We start from the raw sequence: 12702 nt of genomic DNA, 5'->3' as shown, positions 1-12702 counted from the left end.
AACGCATTTAAAAATAAAGCATGGCTTTGATTTTTCAGATTTATTACACATTTGACAGTGTGGAAGCAGAAGTAGTATAAATAGGTGTATTTTTATAGACCTAAATATTATTTTGAGTTAATTTATTTATTTTATTTAAAAAAGGGGCCATCTATTCCATCTATTTGTTTACTTTTTATTTATTAAATAATTCAGAAAAAAAATATGTATTAGGCTGAGATTTGTTACAGAACATACATTTCGCTTGCTTCTATTGCCATACCTTGTGAGATGCTTTGGATTAAAGCATCTGCTAAAATGACTCGATCTAAATGTAATGTAAATGAAGGCAGAATTTAAATGAAAAAATTGTAGAATGTACACACACACACACACACACACACACACACATATATATATATATATATATATATATATATATATATATATATATATATATATATATACATATATATATACACATATATATATATATATATATATATATATATATATATATATATATATATATATTTTTTTTTTTTTTTTTTTAATTTACTTTTTCAGTCGTTTTTAGAGACTTTAGAAGTCAGTGAGGACCAGCTGTTTGAAAGAAAGAAATGGCGCTATTTTATAAAGCAATGGAGGGCGTGTGTCGTGTTTTGCCTGTGTCGAGAATCCTGTATTTCAGCGCTATTTCATAAAAAGTTATGTTAACCATCCCCCCTCACACTCACCCCACATCGCGCTCACATTTCTGTTTCCTGGACCCTCCCCCACCCCTCTGCGTTCGCAGGAGCAATGAGCCTCGATATGATTGGCTATCGACCAAGCGTAGCCTGCGCTGATTGGCGGACTCACCGGTCACACGGCTCCGATTGGTCACATTTTCGTTGCATGTTTCACCCGAATCCAGGCACATTCAGGACTTTAGCCTTCAAAGCGGGTGATGCAAGGTTTGTGATTGTTTTGCTTTTCTCTTTGAGCCTGGTTATGTGCTTGTCAGTAGATGCCAAACCGCGCCGATAGAGCCCTGTTTTCACTTGCTCTTTTTATTTCTGTCAGGCAGAAGAAGGCGCATGTGGAGCGGCTTTGGAGGGCTGGCTTCCTTAGCTAACTCACTTGCATTTAAGGGCACTTAGTTGTCAACGCCGTGGCAGAATTCGGGTTACTATGAGTAAGTGAGTTCAGTCACTTGATATTATAACTTCATTAGTATTCCTTAATTAGCGTGAGACAGTAGCCGGAATGCGTTTCCTGAGGACAAAAGTTTAGGGATATTTTGGGAATTTAATGGTGGAGATTCAAATTATGTAGAAATCCATTCATGCTTATATATATATATATATATATATATATATATATATATATATATATATATATATATATATATATATATATATATATATATATATATATATATATATATATATATATATAGAGAGAGAGAGAGAGAGAGAGAGAGAGAGAGAGATGTATATGTGTCTCAGTATATATGTTATTAATTTAATGTATTGAATGTATTTAATATATTGCCAATATATTAAAAATTAATATATGAAGATCGAATTTTACTGCTAATGAGCTTGAGATTTACATCACTGAATGTCAAACTTATTTATTATATATTATGTGTATTTTATACATACAAAGTTACACCTTATGTTTTAATAAATTGGTCAATACATCATTTCTTATAAATATTTGGTTATGAAAAATAATTCCTTCCTTCAAGGCTATTAAAATAACAATGATAAACTTTTGATTCAACATCAAATGTTTCACAAAAAAATTTATACACAAAATGTGTATAAATATTAAACAAAATATGTATAATGGGAAGATACAAAATATTTATAATAGGAAGTGTGCAAATGAAAGTGCTTTCTCTTTATTAAATTGTATTTATCATATATACAATTCTATTCTAAGTAATTAAAATAAAATAATATATATATATATTTTTTTTTTTTTTTTTTTTTTTGGGGCATTTTTAAATATTCCATGTAGTTTAAATTAATTTGAGCTCATGATATTGTAATGTGTTAAAAAGAACACTACAGTTTTAGAGGAAATCTGGCATGTTGCACCTCATGTAACTTCCTCAGAGTATTGTCACCTAGTAAGTGTCTAGTTACTCTAGTCTACCTTCATTGTTGCCAGCAGTCTTATGTTTATTTACTCTGCGCAGGTTACTTCGGTTATATTTTTAGTGTCTGTCTGGCATGTCGTCGTGAGCAGAACGCTGGAGTGCTTTTCACAGGATCCTGTAAAATGTTGTCTGTTGTGGAGAACATGGTCGACTGGAATCACAGCACGAGCCGGAGCATGATCTTTGTTCGAATCACTGCCTGATCTCTGGCGTCCACCACCTAGATGTTCCTTAGATACGGTCTGTTAATGGACTTTGATCTAATGATGGACTGTTAGGTCTCTGCGGGTGTTTTAACGAAATTTCCTTGCTTCTGCTCTCCCCATTTGCTGCCAAGTTTAATAGGATGCGTTCAGTCACACTGAATTTATTTAGGGAAATGTTATCCATGCACCCTCTTGCCTTCGAGATAGGCGATGTGAGGGAGTTTACCCATTCGCCACGCTGCAGTGTGTGTGTGTGTGTGTGTGTGTGCGCTCTGACGGGGAGGCGGCAGCAGCAGTGTGTGTTTGAGGCAGCGTAATCTTTCTCAGGGGCATCTTTCTTCTGCTCTTTGCCTCTCCCCACTTTGTCGTTTTCAATGGGTTTTTGAGGTTTTCGTCGGTGCCAGTTGCGATGTTCCTCATTCATCATAGACTGCGTCCTCTGACAGCCTCTTTTCCCAGCCGTCCTCTTACCGTGGCTCAGAATTGATTTGACTGTGGTGGATGTGCGGTCTGGTGTCGAGATGGTTTTCACCTTGTTGTGTCCTTGCGCTGTTTTACAAGGAAGGAAACATGCCTGGTTGCTTCTGAGATAAACTCCGCCGTCGCTAAATTGAGCAGCTCTTAGCGTTAGTTCAAGACGATGTTGACTAGCTTAATCACATGCTTTGGAGAACGAGTTGTACCGCAAGTTTGTGCGGTGTGGTTATTACAGATTCGAGGGTGTGTTATAACAGCAGGTCTGGTGTCTGGAATTGTTATATTGAGCAATAAAACTAGTTACTTTAGTTTTAATGATTAGGTCAAACCTGACTTCTCGTGAACACGTGATGGATTTTACATTAATCTTCCTTTTGGATCGATGCGTGCGCCCGCTTTATGGCACAGGCGTGATTAGCCGGCTTATTCGATGTGGCCGGGCGCCCGGATCACATACGTGACGCATACTGTGTGCTTCACTTGCCAAAAACCAGCGCTCCCTGAGGTCCTGACCAGCGCTAATGAATTCACAAAGAATGGGGCTCTTCCGCTTGAGTGCCAATCCATCTGACTTCTCCACTGGGCGCACACACGCAAGATACAGTATGTCTGTGTTCCCGGCCTGGCTTGTTATTCACGTACCGTAGCAGAGGCCTGAAAGATAGCTGAAATGTAGTACAGTACGTCACTCGACGTACAGTAGCCTTCAGCCTCAGTCTGTTAACCTAGGTTTAAAAAGGGTTTCAGTGGTGTGATTTAACAATCTCCGTTAGCGACTGGAATCGTTCGGCACCTCAAGATCAAGATTTAGAATTTTTCGAATTAATTAATGAATTTACTGACTGAGTCCGCTTTTTCAAATAATTACAAATTAATAATAAATTCTTCTGCGGAGCACAAAACATTTTGAAGAAAAGGTAACAGAATTCCATAGCTTTTCCATAATACATTTTACATTTAAATGCATTTATTTAGATTAATTATCCTATTATTGAATAGTTATAGAATAATGTAGCTTCGGAAAATAGCGAATATTGGCAGCTTCTCTAAATAGATGTTTTTTTTTAAATCAAAAGCAAACATTTTCATGTAGAAAATGTCTGGCAGTGGAAGTCTTTGGGGCAAGGTCTTATTAGAGGATAAATGTCGGATAACAATATTTTGAAAAATATCTAACATATGACCCTGGAGCACAAAGTCAGCCATAGGTAGCATTTTTGCATATTTGCAGCGATAGCCAAAAATACACTGTACGGGTCAGAATGATTGATTTTTCTTTTATGCCAATAATCATTAGGATATTAACTAAAGATGATGTTTCATGAAGATATCTTGTAATTTTCCTACCGTAAATATGTTAGTTAATATGTTAGTAATATGCTTAGACAAGGAATTAATTTGGGCTAAAGGCAATTTTCTCAACATTTAGATTTTCTGACACCTCAGATAAGGGCTGGTTTTGTAGTCTTGGGACACATTTGTGGTTGCATACACTGTGAGAACGGTAGACATTCAGCTGCACCATTTACACTGCGAGTTACATGTGTGATGTAATTAATAATTCATTCCACACTGAGCAGAAAAGCATTCAGAATTAGCCGTCTATTTCCAGCGTGAGACAGCTTTTGTTGGTTTTAATGGGAGTGGTGTAGTTTTAAGGAACCGTGCCATATATTTCCTGAGTAATGATGATGTAATGGCGGGTTACGGTTGCAGAGCAGCTCCACGAAGCGTTGCATTAGTTCAGAATCCAGCAGATGAATATGTGTGTGCTCATATTTACTACAGCCTCCAACACCCTCAATTAGTCATAAAGTGGTACTGTTTTGGGGTCGAATATGTTGAAATGTTTCATAATGTAAAGCCGCTTGTGGCTTTTTTGCACAGTGCCAGAATTATCCTTGAGTGGTTGTGAATGGTAGTTTCTGAAATATGAACATTTTTAATATAGTTATTACTACACGGTAATGCATGGTACTGTACATCGTGAGACCACATTTCCAGTAAAAATACAGTCATCTCGCCCCCTCCTAAAGACTGTGTTACTTGTAAAAAAGAGACTAATGTTAATTCAGAAATCGTTCTAATTGTGACCTGGACCATAAAACCGGTCATAAGTCACAGGTGTATTTGTAGCAATAGCCAAAAATAGATTGTGTGGTCAAAATTATTTTGATTATTTTTCTTTATGCTAAAAACCAGGATATCCGCTAAAGATCACGTTACATGAAGATTTTTAAATATATTAAAACATTAGATGATCAATATCCATCGCTAAGAACGTAATTTAGACAGCTTTAAAGGTGATTTTCTCGTTATTTCGATTTTTTTGCACCCTCAGATTTCACTTTTTTTAAATAGTTGTATCTCGGCCATTGTTGTCTAATCATAAGAAACCGACACTTTCGACTGGTTTTGTGGTAAAAGGTGCCGATTTGCATTTCAATTGTGATTTGCAACACAATCGTGCGACTTAATATTTTTCAAAAAACATTACACCTTTTTTTTCCTCGTCAGGATTCTTTGATAAATAGAAAGTTTAGAGTTTATTTGAAATGGAATATTTTGCGCCAAATCAAACTTGCAATACTGTCATGTCTGAACAATTAACGTGGCCTTGTTGAGTAAAAGTATCAATTTCCTTAAAAAAATTTCTTTATGAGCTTTCCAACAGTGAGCGCCATTAACAAAAAAAATCCAAGCGCCTCATTTCTGCTTTTTCAATGAGGCGGCATGTAGACGGCATCAATAACTCTCAAGCTGTCACCACAACATCCTTTGAAAAATCGTATTGAAGCCCATTTTTCTCAAGATTGAATCACGGTTTGCGTGGCTTGTTTCAATGGACGCTTTTGGTTGTGCGTTTATCTAAGTGAATCAGCCGGTTCGCCGGTTACCAATGAATGCCGCAGAAGTTAAGAGCACTAAACAGTTTCTGTTCTGCCACCGAAAGCGGGTGACTCATTAGGCGACAGGGCCGGAACGACATTTAAATGCGTGAGAAAAAGTGTCGCGTTCACACGTCTGTGCTGTTCTTGAGTTCACATGTCGTCTGTTTTAGCAGAGAGCGGCCTGTGCGTATTTACCCCTGACCCCGTTTCGTACTTATCTTGTACCTACTACTTATTTTCGGAGCTGCCCGTCAGACCGTAGGATTCAGTAATTGGTTTTCGAGAGCTAAATAACCCAGAGCCATCGCTGTCAGAGGCGTTTAATTAACCTGGCGTGCGTCTGCAGCAGCGAAACGGAAAAAAACAAACAAACAAACAAACATCCAGTTCGTTGCTTAATAATTGCTATTTATTGGTATTTTTCTCTTTCCGTTCGAATTTTTAACAGCGGGGAAACGCGCGGCTTCCCCCAACCTGCTTTTTCTTTTAGCAGTTTTCCATTATCTTTTTTTCCTTCTTTTGCCCCTCTCAGAAACAAAAGATCAATTTTGCTGAGCGCGCAGGCCCCGCCCTCGTTCCTCTCCGGTCTTTCTTGTAGCCACCCACTCTGCTTCTCTCTCTCTAGCTCGCTTGCTCTCCCACTCCCATAAATGCAGTGACACTTGCATTCTGTGTGTGCATGCGTGTTTGTCCGAGTGAGAGAGTCGAAATAGAAAGTGAGGGAGCTGGGGGGAGAGAGAGAGAGAGAGAGGGAGTAAGAGAGAAAGAGAAAGACCAGGAGGGTGGGAGCCAGCGTTGAGCGCGCGCGTGTGTGTGCTTAAGCTAGCTACTCAGCAGAAAAGAAGGAATAAGAAAAATTGAAGTAGCCGCCATATGCTGAGGATTTTGGTGAATGCCTTGCTGAGGAGACGCGCTCGTTTTTTCCGCCGGATCTTAAGAGATGGGAAGCCTGCACTTGCTGAACAAAGGCTTGCCTTGGTAAAAACGTTTACCTTTCCTTCTGCATGGAGCCACACGTGAAAGCGTTGCACGGATATCTGTGCATATTTGAGCGCTCGCTCGGCTGTCCTACAGTATATTCTGGCTTCCTCCCCCTCTTCCTTCTCCCTCCTCCTCCTCCTCTGTGCTCCGCTTTTTCCTCTTTCCTATTATCTTTTATCCGAACCATTCATCCACGCACAATTGCACGCTTTCTGCTCTCTTTTTCCCTGTGCCGAGACGGCGTTGGTCCGAGAGCCGGGGCTATGGACCTGACGGCTCGCTTTATTAACGGCATTAATCTTCCGAGCTCCAAAGATAAAAAAAACAACACACACACATCCACCTCCACTGGAAAAATTTGAGGGGTTGGCAGGACGCAGCTCTCTCTTCTCTCTCTCTCTCTCTCTCTCTCCCATGGCCTCCTCACACACTGTGCAGTGGAAATGTTGCTTCCAGTTCCATTTCCTGGACTGACTTCCTAATTTCCAGTCCCCTTCAGGAAATTCTCTTCTGCTAGAAGAGTCCGAAAAAGGGAACGCTTACAGGGTGTTTCTGCCGAGACAGTTCCGGGCATTCTTTCGCCTCTGCCAGTGGGCGACTCTTCAATAGATAGGGGCTAACGTGCTCCTGTAACGCATTCTGATCGCCCCGACCAAAAAGTACATTTTCACCATATAGTATCTTCAGAGCGATTAAAGTTTAAAAAAATGTCACTGCAGTTCCACCTTTTCAGAAATCCCAAGCGCGCACTTCCAGGAAATCTGGCCGAGAACAATGCGTCGGCTTTCCACGGATCGCGAAAAACAAGATTGGCCTCTGCTCTGGGGGATGAGCAAAAACGAGTGTCATTGAAAAAACAAAACAAAACTGAAGGTTTTGTCGTTGTCGCGAGGTGAACGCGAGCCTGGGATTTGAAATTGAGCATTCGTTTTCACCAGAAGACAACATAGGGGGGATGCCGCTTGAATTATCGCCCGTGGGGCAGTCGAGAATCTTTAGACGCCGCGTGCGACTGACCCTTTCGGTTCCCGTTGCAAGGCGAACCAGCTTAATTCAAACAGATCCAGCTCGCCCTCGGGGCAAGGGGCAAGTATAATGATGAAGAGCGCGCGCGGGGATTTACGGACGGAGCGTGCTGCGAGAAACCACCATGCGTGTGTGTGTGTGTGTTTTTTCCCGACGCTGAGCGTCTGGATTTCGCTGTGATCTTGCGCGCGAGACGGAGCGAAACGGCGCTTTTGATCCCAGAGCCAGCGCGCTTGATGCGTCTGTTGCGTGTTGTTTATCCGACCGGGGAAAAAGAGATATAACGGCGGCTGTGTTACGAGTGTTGGGTCCTGCCTGGATGGTTTAGATGCATCCGCTGACACATAATTTACGGTTGCAAAGTTGACCTTCATTACAAATGGAGAAAACAGCTGGTCTCAGTGGGAACGGATGCGTGAAAGTCAGGATCTCTTGACAGAGGTAAAGAGCTTCTTGTTTGCAGTACAAACGTGTGTGGAGAGAGAAAGAGTATCCTGAGAGCAGGGTGGTGGTGCTACAGTAGAGTGCAGGTGTGTCTGTCCTTAGGCTGAATTACACACCCCATATCTGCACTTATCCCAGGCTAATATGGGAAATAAAATTAGGGAGAGAGTCTGGGTGCACATGTTGTACTTTTGCTTGCATGTCATTAACACATAGCCTAAATATTTGTACCTTAATGTTTGCTCCTGAAAGATGCTGAAGCTATACAGTTTCAGGAGTTTTGTATATTCATGTTAATGATTTATTAAATTAGTAGAATATACCAAAGTAATCAACAAACATTTAGCGTGGATCGTAATCATCAAAGTTATCCTAACACCTAAAAACCGATGGAAATTCTTGTGCTTAGGACAACTGAATTAATTTTACGATCCACTTCAAATGTAGATTCAAATATATACATTTAGATTAAAACAATATTTATTATATTAATATAATTATATGTAGATTAAGATGTTTCTTCAATATACTCTCTCTCTATATGTGTATATATATATATATATATATATATATATATATGTATATATACACACACACATATACACAGTATGTACAGACATATATTATGTGTAAATAAATATTTTGTATTTTGGTTGTTTGCAATTATTTATTTGATGTATACTCATTTTATATAATATATATATATATATATATATATATATATATATATATATATATATATATATATATATATATATATAGATAGATAGATAGATCTACATAGATAGATCTACATAGATACTGAACACATACACTACTTTTCAAATAGACTTTAAAGGTAATTTGGATCATAGGACTAAATTATGGTTATCAACATCTATTTGATAATGTTTTACAGTAATAATGTTTTTACCTGTATTTTTGATCAAGTAAAAATTGTATTTGCAGTCAACATGGGGACACTTCTTTGGATACATTACACAAAAATCTTACTGCACTTTTGAACAGTAGTTTACACATATACTTAGACTTTTCCATTTGACAAGTCGTTGATGAATATTTTTTTCCCACTGAGACTAGAGCAGATGCCAGCACCTTTCACTATCAGCCAGAAGCGCACTTATCGCCAATGTCAATACAACAGTCCACTGCCCACCTTTTCCAGTTCGGATGTACCATTCATTTTTCTCTGCCAAGGTTTTAAACCATCCAGCTCTGGGATAGATCAACATTACAAAGAGTGACTGTTCAAAATATGTCGCCAGGAAACCAAAGACAAAGGAGGCGGAGACTGTGTACTTAGCATTCAAGTGAATAAACTCCAGTACCATAAATATATAATATATAATAATATCTAATATCTTATATTTTTATTCATTATAAAAGAAACATACTAATTATCATTGATCAAATATACCAATATAGGTAGTTTAGAAATTGCAGTCGATTACATTTATTCTGCAGCGATTCTTTGGCTACCTTGCAGATGTTTTTATCATTCGCATCAATATATTTGGACTTCAGTGGGAATTGGCTTGAAGTTATTTAAGCTTAGGCAGCATATATTTGGAGTTATTGCTGCCGATCGATCGTTAAGTCAGAAAACATTGATAGTCTTCTATCAGTAGGCGTCAAGGAAGCAAACATCACGGTTTGAGGTACTGACGAAGGAATCAAGCCCACAGGTATTACATTGACTTTATTAGCTACCCATCATCTACGTTTACATCATTTCTGTGGTTACATTAAGATCCATTCATTATTGGCTTTCCTCGCTACCAGCTGATTCTCTCGTATTTCATCACGTGCCATCAGTCCTCTTCCACAAAGTTGATATCAAGTCATGGCTGATTATATTATAATTTACAGTCTAGTTATCATTTTAAGTTATATTATAAATTAACCATAACCGAAGCATTGAAAGTCGATGACAAGTTACGGCATCACATCTGTAATTCATAACACGGTGACCATTTATTATTTATGAGAAAGGTCTTACCAATCAGTTAAAATATGGCGTTAGTCTGTTGATGTGTCTTTATGAAGTGGGTGTACTGCTGTCCAAGTATGCTGTAACCTTGGTTGCAGAAATAGATTTTTTCAATATTAGACAATACGTCAAGTTACTGCTAATACACACTTACTGCGCAACACACTGCCTTGTTTGTGAGTAGCACTGTTTAGAAACGTTCTATAATACTTCTTATGGCGTTTCAGTATCTGTGTATGTATCCTGGAAGCCAAATCTGGCATTTAGGTTTCATCATTAGGAAGTAGTTTTACAATAACCAGTGCACCTGTGCCCAGACAAAATGGCGTTGCAGTCAATTCAGGAGGCGTGTAGCGTGTCTCTGCAGGCATCAGGCCTCCCATAATAGATGGCCCATACTTTAAATCCTCCTGGTGGCGCTGCTGGGCCAGTGCGGGACTGTCGGTGGAGATGCCATCCTGAAGAGGCGTAGCCACGTAACCTTCTATGGCGCCCGATCCACCCAGAATCCGCGAAGGTATAGCGCCAGCGTCATGCTGTTTTGAAATGCGGAAGCACTATTCGTTTTCGATGTTGTATCACTCTTCAATTAAATTGCTTTGGATAAAACGTCAGTAAATAAATGTCAGTTCTTTTTTTGAACGCGCGTTCAGCAATAAGCATTAGATCGTTTAGAGTCACCGTAAACCGCCCCCGGGACCTGGGCCACCGAGAACCAGTCGCGGAAGTGGCATGCGGTCATCCGTGGCAATGACGAAAAGCGTTGGATTAGTTTACCCAAAAAGTAATGAGCTTTTCTTTTAACACAAAATCATTTAGTATATTAGATATGCATTAGAATATGCATTACTAAAACTTTTATTCTATGATTTTCATCCTCAAGATTCAGATATTTTATAAATATATATATATAATTTTCCAAATATTATCAGAGGCCATATAATGCTCAGAAAAATTGTGTATTTAAAAAAAAACAAAACTTTCCTATTCATTAGAACATCCTGAAATAATACATTGCTACAAAAATATAGCACACTAAAATAAAATGAATTTTACAATTCAAAGCAGAAGCCAAAAAAGTATGTAGATGTTCAAATACCAACTCTCTAATTTCAGTGCTCTATTTTTATTCCTGTTAGCTTATGAAACAACGCAAACCAATATCCTCTCAGCCTACTTTTCTCTATTCAATCCAGATGAATAAAAATAGAGAATTTCCTGCTCATTTCTTTCCTATTTCCTCTAAAGAATATATCACTTGCCTGAACTAAGAGTTCATTATGAGGCGTGGTCATATCATTTAAGATTTCTGACTAGTGGAGAAGTGTTTTCTGCTGGTTAGTACAGATTAATATATCATGTAATATATATTTAGATGTGATTCATGCAATATCTCCTTAGATCACTAGCTCGTATTGATGGAGCCTCTTTGGCTTTATTACATGGAAAAAGTGCTTATCACAGACTAAAAAGGTGGAGTTGCACAGTAGAATTATGTTGTATTGAGGCTGTGAGGCGTTTTGCAGAGTAGGTAGAGATAGTTCATTGGAATGAATTCACTCATTAAAGTGATGAAATCTCATATTATCCTTCCCGCTTCATGCTTCGTATGATTTGTTGTTTCATTCCAGCCTAAGCGGTCAGCAAGATCATCAATCATTTTCTTTAGCATTTTATTAAAGCTAGATAGAAGTGGAATCAGATCTGTCGTATTCACAGGCTTTCATTGCCAGAAAACTCATTTCTCTTAAGTCAGATAAAAGGAGTAATGTGTATGTTTCTCAGCAATGAACTTTATCAGCTCCTGAGTATCATGCGGTCAAAATAAGCCATAAACTAAGGAACTTCATTCCATTCATCCATCCATTCATTCATCCACCATCCATTCCATCCATCCATCATCATCCAATCGATTCATCCATCCATCCATTCCATCCATCAATCCATTCATCCATTCATCCATTCCATTCATCCATCCATTCAATTCCATTCCATTCATTCGTTCAATCCATCCATCCATCCATTCGATTATCCATCCATTCATTCATCCATTCATCCATCCATTCTCTACATTCATGACTCGGTGAGAATAAGACGTTTTCAACATTCCCTGCGATGGTATCATTTCTCAAACTTTTAAACGATGGTGCATGCCTGAAATGAAATTTTGTTTATGTTCGGAATATGTTTCATGTTCATATATCCTGCTTATTCATTTATTGAAATTCCATAAAAAGAAAATGTTGAACTATTAGACTATTGCAATTTTAACTCTAGGCCACATCCATTATTGTATTATATAGCATAGTTTGGCAAATCAGAAGAGATACAAAAAAACTCACTGGGAAAAAAGCCTATTAGCTCATACACGTGTCTGTGGATGAATCAGAAATAGTTGAAAAAAATGCCATTTAATGGTATTTCATTACACAGAGAAAGCTGATTTTCTGCTGTCAGCGTTATCAAAGTAACTATTTTCTTTTTCATTCCACCTTGAACCTAAATTACAAACCCATTTGCTCTATTCATTCAACTGGCTACCGAAAGACCAGCCAT

General features: G+C 38.4%; 1 long non-coding RNA gene across 1 annotated transcript; it reads left to right on the top strand.

Annotated features, from left to right (window-relative positions):
* Window positions 1-904: 904 nt before the first annotated feature.
* LOC122358038 lies at window positions 905-10532 on the top strand. The gene is made up of 3 exons (XR_006252561.1): window positions 905-935; window positions 1045-1156; window positions 10514-10532. It is a non-coding gene; the product is annotated as an uncharacterized LOC122358038 (long non-coding RNA).
* Window positions 10533-12702: the final 2170 nt, after the last annotated feature.

Source organism: Puntigrus tetrazona, chromosome 14, assembly GCF_018831695.1.
Source record: "Puntigrus tetrazona isolate hp1 chromosome 14, ASM1883169v1, whole genome shotgun sequence".
Lineage (NCBI taxonomy): Eukaryota > Metazoa > Chordata > Actinopteri > Cypriniformes > Cyprinidae > Puntigrus > Puntigrus tetrazona.
The sequence above is the reverse complement of the archived record's forward strand: the minus strand, read 5'-3'. Positions and strand labels throughout refer to the sequence as shown.